Here is an 11,727-nt window from a genome sequence, read left to right as displayed (position 1 = left end):
AATCTGTTCTATCTACGAGTTCAGGTCGTTTGTTTTAGATTTCACACATAGGCAACACCATCCAGTGTTTATCTTTTACTGTCTGACTTAACACTTAGCTTAATGCCCTCAAGGTCCATCCACTGCTGTCATAAATAGGATTGCCTTCTTTTTTATGGCTGGGAAATATATATATATATCTCACATCTTTATCCATTGGTCCTTCAGTGAACACTTAAGTGTTTCCATGTCTTGGCCACTGTAAATAATGCTGCAGTGAATGTCGGGTCAGTCCACATACCTTTTTTTTTTTTTTTAAGTTTATTTCTTTATTTTGAGAGAGAGAGAGAATCCCAAGCAGGCTTCATGCTGTTAGCGCAGAACCTGATGTGGGGCTCGAACTACAGGTGAGATCATGACCTGAGCCAAAATCAAGAGCCAGATGCTTAAACAACTGAGCCACCCAGGCACTCCAGTCCACTTACCTTTCTTACGCAAAGCAATTTAGTTCTATCTTGGCTTTCTAGTCTAGGAACCACAGCCCCAAAGGTGCAGGATGAGGGTGGAATTCTTAAACAAAAAATGTTTTCCAGATCGCTTATTGGAAAATTACAACATACTTCATACGTGTTGTATATAAAAGTCATGATAAATAGGAGTTTTCTTGTAATCTTTGCTAGAACTGAGAAGTGTTATTATTTAGATTCATTCTCCCACTCCTTGACATCATGTTTCTTCTGGGCTCTCCAAATGCCTAAGGCTGCCTTGCATCAAGCTCCTTCCTTTAAACCAAACCCTCCTTAAATGCTACAAGAGGCTAGAAATTGCTAATACCAAGGAGCAGCAACTCCTTTGAAGAAGATGGGGTTTGGAGACATGTAGATGATTTACAAATTGACAAGGCAAAGAATAGCAGAAGACAATTTATCTCAACTTCCAGGGTACAAAATGATTATCTGTACATTCCCCCCTCCCATGGATGTGGCATCAGAGTTAGCTGCGCCTGCTTAGTGGCTTGAACAACTAGACTCATTTCTTCTACTCAACGGTCTACAATTTGGGGCAGAATCCCCCATCTCTGCTCATGCTGTATGACCTGGGGTGGCTGGCCTGGGGCTGGACGATCCCTTTTAGATGATGTACTCACTCTGCCTCTTGGCTAGTGGTTCAGCCAGGGCTTGAGCCTAGGGGCCTGGGTTGCTCTCCATATTAGCCAAGAGGCTGCTTGGATCGCCTCACAGTATGTTTGTTGGGTGTCCAGGGTAAGAATCGCAAAAGAACGTTATGGAAGTGCACATTTCTATGACCTAGCTTCAGAGGTCAGACAGCATCACCTCTGCCGAACTCTTTTGGTTGAGGCAGTTGCAAAGGTCCACCCAGGTCCGAAGGAGAGGGGACATAGAACCTAACTCTCAATGTATTGTGGCAAGGTCCTTGAAGAGTAAAAGGGACAGGAGATATTGTTGCAGCCCTTTCCGGAAAGTACAATCTGCCACAGATGTTGTGAGGGGCTCTGTGTTGTGTTTCTTGGTATCGGACCTGTAATCCACCTATTCTCAGTAAAGCCCCTCTTCCAGGGTGGCAGGAGAGGGACGGCCAGCTGCCCAGTTCAGGCTGCCAGTTACAGTGGCATAAATTCTGTAACACCAGCTAAGTCTTTCTGGCGACATGAAAAGGTTTCCAGGGCATAAACGTGGTTGAAGCTTGTAACAAGAGCCTATTCATCTAGAGATTCTGATTCACACCTGTGCTGGGATGCAGGCGTCCAATTTTTCAAAACAACAAGTATTTCTGATGCAGGTCATCTCTCTGCCATGAGATCAGTACTTTTCCCTGTGGGTCATAATGAGGAGTTCTAGTGTAGTAACTCAGGTATGAAACATGCTTACAGGGCCAGGAGTTGAAGTTATGAGCTGGGAGACATTGCTTTATCTGCCCCTTCCCTTCCGCTTCCTCTCCACTTTATTTTAATTTCCATTTCTGCTCTGACCTCTGCATCCCAGCAACCTGGTTCCCTTAGGGATACAGCCTCTGTTCTATTTTGGGAGTAGGACAAAGCACAATGGAACGAGTCATTCTTTGCATTTCCCATCTCAGCCTCCTGTTAATCAGCATGGTTTTCTCCACCCCCCATAGAATATCCAGGTTTCAGAGGCCAATTATTCTACAGTAGCTGCTTTCAGAGTTTTGGGATCTTCTCCCGGGGGAGGTGTTGTTGTGGCGTCCTCTGACTGGACAATGCCCCTCAGACACTTCTGACTGGGAGTCATTGTTGAGGTCATCTTAAAGCCCGATGCAATTGTCCCCTAAGCTTTGCCTTTACTCAGTTCTGATTCTGGCTTTTGTGTAATATCCACTCCAGAAGTAATAGATAAATCCCATTCTGCCACAAATTTCCATAGAGCAGCGGGTTCTGAATCTGCTCCTAGTCTTTTTTCCAAAGTGTTTTGTTGTGGTAAAATACACATAACATAAAATTTACCACTTCCAATTGTACAGATCAGGGGTTTTAACTACATCCATATCGTTGTACAGCCATCACATCATCCATCTTCACCATCCCCCTTGTAAAGCTGAAACTCTGTAAACTCCATACCCATTAAGAACTAACTCCCCAACCCAATGTCCCTCAGTCCATGGCAGTCACCTCAAGATTCGATCCTCAAGATTCATCCATGTTGTACATATTCCAGAATTTTACTCCTTTTTAAGGCTGAATAATATTCCATTGTATGCATAGACCACATTTTCCTTATCCTTTCTTAGGTCAATGGACACTTGATTTGCTTACACATTTTAGCTATTTTGAATATCACTTATATAAACAGGGGTGTCCAAATATGTCTTCAAGACCCTGCTTTCAATTCTTTTGGATATATACCCAGATAAGGTTTTGCTGGATCACATGGTAATTCTATGTTTATTTTTTTTTATTTTATTTATTTATTTAAAAAAAAATTTTTTTTAACGTTTATTTATTTTTGAGACAGAGAGAGACAGAGCATGAACGGGGGAGGGGCAGAGAGAGAGGGAGACAGAATCGGAAGCAGGCTCCAGGCTCTGAGCCATCAGCCCAGAGCCCGACGCGGGGCTCGAACTCACGGACTGTGAGATCGTGACCTGAGCTGAAGTCGGACGCTTAACCGACTGAGCCACCCAGGCGCCCCAGTAATTCTATGTTTAATTCCTTGATAAACTGCCCTTATTTTCCATAGTGGCTATAGCATTTCACACTCCCACCAACAGGGCACAAGAGTTTTAATTTCTTTATATGCTCACTAACACTTCCTATTTTCTCTTTTCTTTGATAGTAGCCATCCTATTGGGTGTGAAGTACTATCCCATTGTAGTTTTGATGTGTGTCTTTCCCTAATGGTCAATGGTGTTAAGCATCTCTCCCTAGGCTTATTTGCCATTTATATATCTTCTTGGGAGAAATATCTTCAAGTTCTTTGACCATTTTTGAATTGTGTTGTTTATTTTTTTAATGTTGAGTTTTAGTTGTTCCTTATATATTCTGGACATTAGTCTCTTGTTAGATATGATTTGTAAATATGTTCTATTCTGTAGGTTGCCTTTTTTTGTTCATGTAATTCTTGTCTGGGTGGGAAGACAGATTCCTGGTGCTTACTACTCTGCGCTCCAAGGCTCACCTGAGTTTAGTCACAAACACTGTGAATGGGAAAAGGAACCATGCTCCATAAATTCAGTTCTTATAACACCACAAAAACCCCTCATTTGCCAAGAAGGGAGAGAAGGCAATAATAACATAGCCATGTATGTAGCCAGAGATCCGTTTATCATTTGGAATAAAAATAAGTAACAAGGGATATACTCAGGAGCAGTGAAGCCTGACAGCCTGGTGGACTTTGTCTGCAAAGTAATCCCTTGGATGGGTTCCTTTATTGGTTTCAAGAATTTTTGGCTGGTGGTAGGGAAGAGAATTCAATTGTGAAAGATGTCAGAGTGAGAACTGAATGTCTGCACCTGGAGGTGGATCCAGACTGCTCCTTTCATCACAAAACCACAACCCTCAGAGAGGGACTGGCAGAATCATACACCCTTGAACTGGGGCCATGGGCAGATGGATGACCATGTGATTTCAGCAGAAACAGCAAGCACCTTCTCTGAAAGCCACACAGCACATAGTATAAACTTAAGGATAAGCAAGGAAACTTAGAATAATTCAAGGGGCCCCTGGTGGCTCAGTTGATTAAGCTTCCAACTTTGGCTCAGGTTATGATCTCACAGTTCATGAGTTCAGGCCCCACTTCAGGCTCTGCACTGAGGGCATGGAGCTTACGTTGGATTCTCTGTCTCCCTCTCTCTCTGCCCCTCCCCCACTCATACTCTTTCTCCAAAATAAATAAATAAACATTTAAAAAATTCATTCAATGCTAACTTATTGTTTTTAGAAATAAACCTCAATACAGAACTGTTTAATGGGAAAAATGAAAGCAGGCACTGAGCAATCCTATCCTTCTCTTAAAGCCTTTTCCCCCATTTGTTCTTCTCCCCCAACTCAGACCGCCAAAATTTGTCTTCTTCTCTCCCTTTTCTTCATGGCGTCTTATGAAAAACATCCCCCTGGTGTACTCTCTCCCCTGCCCACCATGTCTCCCAAACTACTACCAGGGAACCAACTTCTAGATTATTAAGCAGCATATTTAACATCCTAATCTGATCTGTTTGCCTTTGGACAACTTCATCAAAGTCCAGATGTTCCCAAAGACAGTAGGGGGGATAGCAAAGGGGGACATTGTCAGGAAAACTGGTCTTATATAACTATGCCCCAAAATGTTCATCTCACTGTTCATCATTTTGTTTTTATTGATTGAAACAAAATAGAGAAATGTTTATCTGAGTCTCTGAGGCGGATGTATCTCTAGTTTTAAATCTGAGAGGAGAAACCAATATGTTTTCCCTTAAATTACTATCCCTTTATGTTCCTTTAGTCCCTATTCCAGCACTATCCCAGTCCGCCCACTTTCAGAACACAATGCATACCAAGTCTTTTCAGTCTGGCCTATACCAACCCAGGAATGGCTGGTGAGGGGAAGAACTTCCTGTTTTGTGTGTTCAGGTTCAGTTATGACTACTAAGGTACTTATATTTGAAACCATACTCATTAGGTGCTTCTGAGCACTCTAGATCTGCATGTTAAAGATATGCTTTTAAAACATCTGATGATTAGCTCAAATAAAGAAACTACCTTTTCTTCCTAAAACTTAAAATGAAATTGTTTCTCCCAGAATGAAAGAAGTATCTTCCCTACAAATTTACAATTTTCACTGAATGCAAAAGATATAATTTCTGGCAGTTAAAGGATAGGCATTTTTTTAAGTTTATTTATTTATTTTGAAAGACAGAGAGAGAGAGAGAGAGAAAGTGAGAGAGGGCATGAATGGGAGAGAGGCAGAGAGAGGGAGAGAGAGAATCCCAAGCAGGCTCTGTACTGTCAGTGCAGAGACCAATGCAGGGCTCAAACTCACCAACCATGATATCATGACCTGAGATGAAACTAAGAAACCTGACTGAGCCAACCAGAAGCCCCAAAGATGGCCATTTTTTAAATGTTTCTAGCCTTTAAGAATATGTAGGTCCAAACTCTGAGAGACCCAATGAGAAAAACTATACAGTGATGGATTTTATTGGTGGTGGAGGGTGGGGGGGTGGACTTTTCCCTTCTTGAATGGCCTAATAATTAAATTGACATAGATTAAGAGAAGAAAAACAAATTTAATTTCATATATACATGAGCTCTTGAAAATGTGAGACTCAAAGAAGTGACCAAAAGCAGGCAGCTTTTATACTTTTCAGACAAAACAACAACAATACATTTGTGAAGAACTGACACGACTAACATACACCCCCCAGACTTCCTGTGAAAAAGGCCTATCCACTTGAGCTGGAGCTTTAGCCAAGAGACAGGCATCAGGTTTACCACACATTGAGAGACTACAGAAGTGCTCTGAGGGAATATAGGTCAGGGGAACGCAATTTCTGAGCTCTCATTTGGCTTCACTATAGCTCATCTCCCAGAAAGGAGTTTACTAGTCTAGAACCCCAAATTTTGCAATTGTCACTAACTTGACACTTCCAGGTCATTTTGTCTAGAGATTAGCACAGACTATAATTATAGTCTCACAGGACTATATATATTTGCATACCTTAACAACTGCTGCTTGAGGGTCTAGCTTCCAACCAGCCTGAAATTGGGTGCTGACTAAGATCCGTCCTTCCAAAACACTCACAGGTCTAAGCACATCTTCATCAATTGGAACTTATCAAGAATAAATCAGACTGCTTAGACAATCACAAAAGTTTGAGAGTCATCAAAGAGCTAGGGCAAGGTAAAACAGTTTTATCTCCTAAGGCCACTCTTGCAAGACTAGGAGAGATAGCCATTTTGCCTAATACATAAAAACAAACACAGGAGTCAAAGCAAAATGAGGAAATAAAGAAATATGTCCCAAATGAAAGAACAGGATAAATTTCCAGAGAAGGGGGAAACCCTAATGAAACAGAAATAAGTAATTTACCTAATAAAGCATTCAAAGTAATGGTCATAATTATGCTCACCAAACTCGAGAAGAATGGATGAACACAATCAGAACTTCAACAAAAAGAAAATATAAGAAAGTACCAAAGAGAAGTCACAGAACTGAAGAATACAATAATCAAACTGAAGAGTAAAGTACAGAGGTTCAACAACAGACTAAGTGAAGCAGAAGATAGAATCAGTGAGCTAGAAGATAGGGCAGTGGAACTCACCCATTAGAGAGTAACAGCAACAAAAAAGAATTTTTAAAAGTGAAGATAGTTTGAGGGACCTATAGAACAGCATCAAGCAGAATCACATTTTCATTATAAGGGTTTCAGAAGAAGAGAGAAAGAAAGAGACAGAAAATGTATTTGAAGAAATAATGGCTAGGGGTGCCTGGGTGGCTCAGTTGGTTAAGCGTCCAACTTCAGCTCAGGTCATGAACTCATGGTTCATGTGTTCGAGCCCTGCATGAGACTCCATGCTGACAGCTCAGAGCCTGGAGCCTGCTTCAGATTCTGTGACTCCCTCTCTCTCTCTGCCCCTCCCCCACTCATGCTCTCTCTCTCTCTCTCTCAAAAAATAAATGTTAAAAAAAAAATTTTAATTAAAAAAAAAAAAGAAAGAATGGCTAAAAACTTTCCCAACCTAAGAAAGGAAACATACGTCTGGATCCAGGGAGTTCAGAAAGTTCCAAAGAAGATGAACCCAAAGGTACCCATGCCAAAGCACATTATAATGTTACAAAATGTTGAAAGTGAAGGATAAGGAGAGAAGCTTTTTTTTTAAGGTTTATTTCTTTTGAGAGAGAGAGAGCACAAGCAAGGGAGGGGCAGAGAGAGAGGGAAAGGGAGAAAGAGAATCCCAAGCAGGGGCCATGCTGTCAGGACAGAGCCCGACGCAGGCTCGATCCCACAAACTGTGAGATTATAACCTAAGTGAAAATCAAGAGTCAGATGCTCAACCAACTGAGCCACCAGATACCCCTAAAGAGAGAATCTTTAAAGCAACAAGGGAAAAGAAACTTGTTACATCCAAGAGAAGCCCCTAAGGTTTTCAGCATATTTCTCAACAGAAACTTTGAAGGCCAGAAGGAAGTAGATGATATATTCAAAGTGCTGAAATGAAAAAAATGTCCAACCAAGAATAGTCTACCAAACAAGGTTATCCTTCAAAATTGAAGGAGAGATAAAGAGCTTTCAAGACAAACAAAAGCTGGGGCGCCTGGGTGGCGCAGTCAGTTAAGCGTCCGACTTCAGCCAGGTCACGATCTCGCGGTCCGTGAGTTCGAGCCCCGCCTCAGGCTCTGGACTGATGGCTCGGAGCCTGGAGCCTGTTTCCGATTCTGTGTCTCCCTCTCTCTCTGCCCCTCCCCCGTTCATGCTCTGTCTCTCTCTGTCCCAAAAATAAATAAAAAACGTTGAAAAAAAAAAAATTTAAAAAAAAAAAAAAAGACAAACAAAAGCTAAAGGAGTTCCTCAACACTAAACTAGCCTTACAGGAAATGTTAAATGGACTTCTTCAACCTGAAAAGAAAGGGTAGTGATTACTAATCAGAAAAAAGTACGGAAGTAAAAATCTTACTAGTAAAGGTAAATATGTAGTAAAGGTAGCAGATTAATCACTTATAAAGCTATATAAAGGTTAAAAGAAAAAAAGTAGTAAAAATAATTATAATAATTAGTTAAGAGATACACAAAATAAAAAGGTGGAAAATATGCCATCAAATACATAGAATATGTAAAGGGGATAAATAAAAATGTAGAATTTTAGAATGTTTTCAAACTTAACTTGCTATCAACTTAAAAACGATTGTTATATATGAGCCTAATAGTAACCACAAAGCAAAAACCCATAGTAGATTCACAAGAGATAAAGAGAAAGGAATCTAAACATAACATTATAGAAAGTCATCAAACCATAAAGGAAGTAACCAAAGAAAGAAAAAATGAAGAGAAAGTTACTACAAAACAGTCAAAAAAACAATTAACAAAATGGTAATAAGTACATACCTATCAATAATTAAATGTAGGGGCGCCTGGGTGGCGCAGTCGGTTAAGTGTCCAACTTCAGCTCAGGTCACAATCTCGCAGTCCGTGAGTTTGAGCCCCGCGTCGGGCTCTGGGCTGATGGCTCAGAGCCTGGAGCCTGCTTCTGATTCTGTGTCTCCTTCTCTCTCTGCCCCTCCCCCCTTCATGCTCTGTCTCTCTCTGTCTCAAAAATAAATAAAAACGTTAAAAAAATTTTTTTTAAAAAATAATTAAATGTAAGAAACAATTAAATGTAAGTGGACTAAGTTCTCCATCAAGACGGAAAATGTCTGAATGGATTAAAAAAAAAAAAAGACTCATCTATATGCTGCCTACAGGATACTCATTTCGGATGTAAGGACGCACACAGACTGAAAGTGAAGAAATAGAAAAAGATACCTCATACAAATGGAAATTAAAAGAAAGCTCAGGGTAGCTATACTGATATCAGACAAAATGGATTTTAAAACAAATACTTTAATAAAAGACAAAGATGGGCATTACATAATGATAAAGATCAATCCAGCAAGAAGATACAACATTTGTACATATGTATGCAACCAACATAGGAGCACCTAAATATATAAAGCAAATACTAACAGATCTAAAGGGAGAAATTGACAGCATTACAATAGTATTAAAGGACTTTAATATCCAGGTAATGTCAATGGATAGGTAATCCAGACTGAAAATTAATAAGGAAACATCAACCTTAAACAACACATTAGACCAGATGGACTTAATAGATGTATACAGAGCATTCCATCTAAAAGCAGATGGATACACATTCATCTCAAGTGTACATGGAGCATTCTCCAGGATAGATCACATGTTAGACCACAAAACAAGTCTCGATAAATTTAAGAAGATTGAAATCATATCAAGCATCTTTTCCAACCACAATGGTATGAAACTAGAAATCAATTATAAGAAGAAAATTGAAAAAATCACAAATATGTAGAAATCAAACAACAATGCTATTGAACAATCATTGGGTCAATGAAGAATTAAAAAATAAATTAAAAAATAGTTTGAGACAAATGAAAATTAAGTAAAATATATCAAAATGAGTGGGATGCAGCAACAACAGTTGTTAGAGGCAAGTTCATAGCAATACAGGTCTACCTCAAGAAAAGAAATCACAGACAATCTAATTTTACACCTAAAGAGACTAGAAAAAGAAAAACAAATAAATCCTGAAATTATTATCATAGAGGGAATAATAAAGAATAGAGCAGAAATAATTGAAATAAAGACTAAAAAGACAGTAGAAAAATCAGTTAAACTAAGAGCTGGTTCTTTGAAACAATTAACAAAATTGACAAATCTTTAACTAGACTCCCTAAGGAAAAAAGAGAGGGTTCAAATAAATAAAATCAGACAAGAAAGAGACGTTACAACAGATATCAAAGAAATGCAAAAGGTTATGAGACTACTATAAACAATTATATGTCAACAAATTTGACAACGAAGAAAAAATAGATACATTCTTAGAAATATATTCTCCTCCAAGACTGAATCATGAAAAAATAGAAAATCTAAATAGACCAATTACTAATCAGGAAATTGAATCAGGAATCAAAAATCTACCAACAAACAAAAGTTCAGGACCAAACAGCTTCACTGGTAAATTCCACCAAACATTCAAAGCTTTAATTCTGATCCTCCTCAAATTCTTCCAAAAACTAAAGGGGAGAGAATGTTTCAAAACTTATGAGGGGCGCCTGGGTGGCTCAATTAAGCATCTGACTTTTGGTTTCAACTCAAGTCACGGTCTCACTGACAGTGTGGAGCCTGCTTGGGAATCTCTCTCTCTCTCTCTCTCTCTCTCTCTCTCTCTGCTGCACCCCTGCTTATGCTCTGTCTCTCTCTCTCAAAATAAATAAACTTAAAAAAAATTTTATTGAAACTTATTTTATGAGGTAAGCATTACCCTCATATCAAAACCAGAAAAGGACACCATAAAAAAAAAAAAAAAAAAAAAGAAAAGAAAAGAAAAAATTATAGGCCAATATTCCTGATGAACACAGATGCAAACATCCTTAACAAAATATTAACAAATTGATTCAACAATTTTTTAAAAGGATCATACACCATGATCAAATGGGATTTATTCCAGGGATACAAAAATGGTTCAACATCCACAATTCAATCAAAATGATACACCACTTTAACAAAATGAGGGCTAAAAATCATGCGATCATCTCAATAGAAGCAGAAAAAGCATTCAACAAACTTTAATGTCCATTAATGATAAAAACTCTCAACAAAGTGGATATAGATGGAACATACCTCAACCTAATGAAGACCATATAAGACATGCTCACAACTAACATCATACGCAATGGTGAAAAGCTAAAGCTTTTCCCTTAAGATCAGGTACAAGACAACTAACTATACCCACTCTCGCCAATTTTATTCAACATAGTATTGGAAGTCCTAGATGAAGCCATTAGGCAGAAAAAATAATAATAATAAAAGGCATCCAAATAGGAAAGGAAGAAGTACAGCTATCATTTATGGAGAATGACATGATTTTATATATAGAAAACCCTAAAGACATCATCAAAAAACTGTTAGGACGATTGGAACTAATAAGCAAATTCAGTAAAGTTGCAGGATACAAAAATCAATACACAAAAATCTGTTGTGTTTTTATACACCAATGATAAACTATCAGAAAAGAAAAATTGAGAAAACAATTTCCTTTACAATTTCATCAAAAAGAATAAAATCCCTAAGAATATATTTAACCAGGGAGGTGAAAGAACTACACACTGAAAACTATAAGACATTAATGAAAGAAACTGAAAAAGACACACATAAATGGGAAAATATTCTGTGCTCATGGTTTAGAATTAGTATTGTGAAAATGTCCATATTACTCAAAGCAATCTATGAACTCAGTGCAATCCTGTCAAAATTCCAATAGCACTTTTCACAGAAATAAAACAAACAATTCTAAAATTTGTATGGAATTATAAAAGATCTTGAAAAGCCAAAGCAATTCTGAAAAAGAACAAAGCTAAAGGCATTTTTCCCTCTGATTTCAAACTACTACAAAACTATGGTAATCAAAATACTATGGTATTGGCACAAAAACAGATACATAGATGAATGGAACAAAATAGAGAGCCCAGAAATAAATCCATGGATATATGGTCAATTAATTTA

The sequence above is a fragment of the Panthera uncia genome, chromosome B1 (assembly GCF_023721935.1).
Source record: "Panthera uncia isolate 11264 chromosome B1, Puncia_PCG_1.0, whole genome shotgun sequence".
Taxonomy (NCBI): domain Eukaryota; kingdom Metazoa; phylum Chordata; class Mammalia; order Carnivora; family Felidae; genus Panthera; species Panthera uncia.
Note: the sequence above shows the minus strand (reverse complement) of the source record.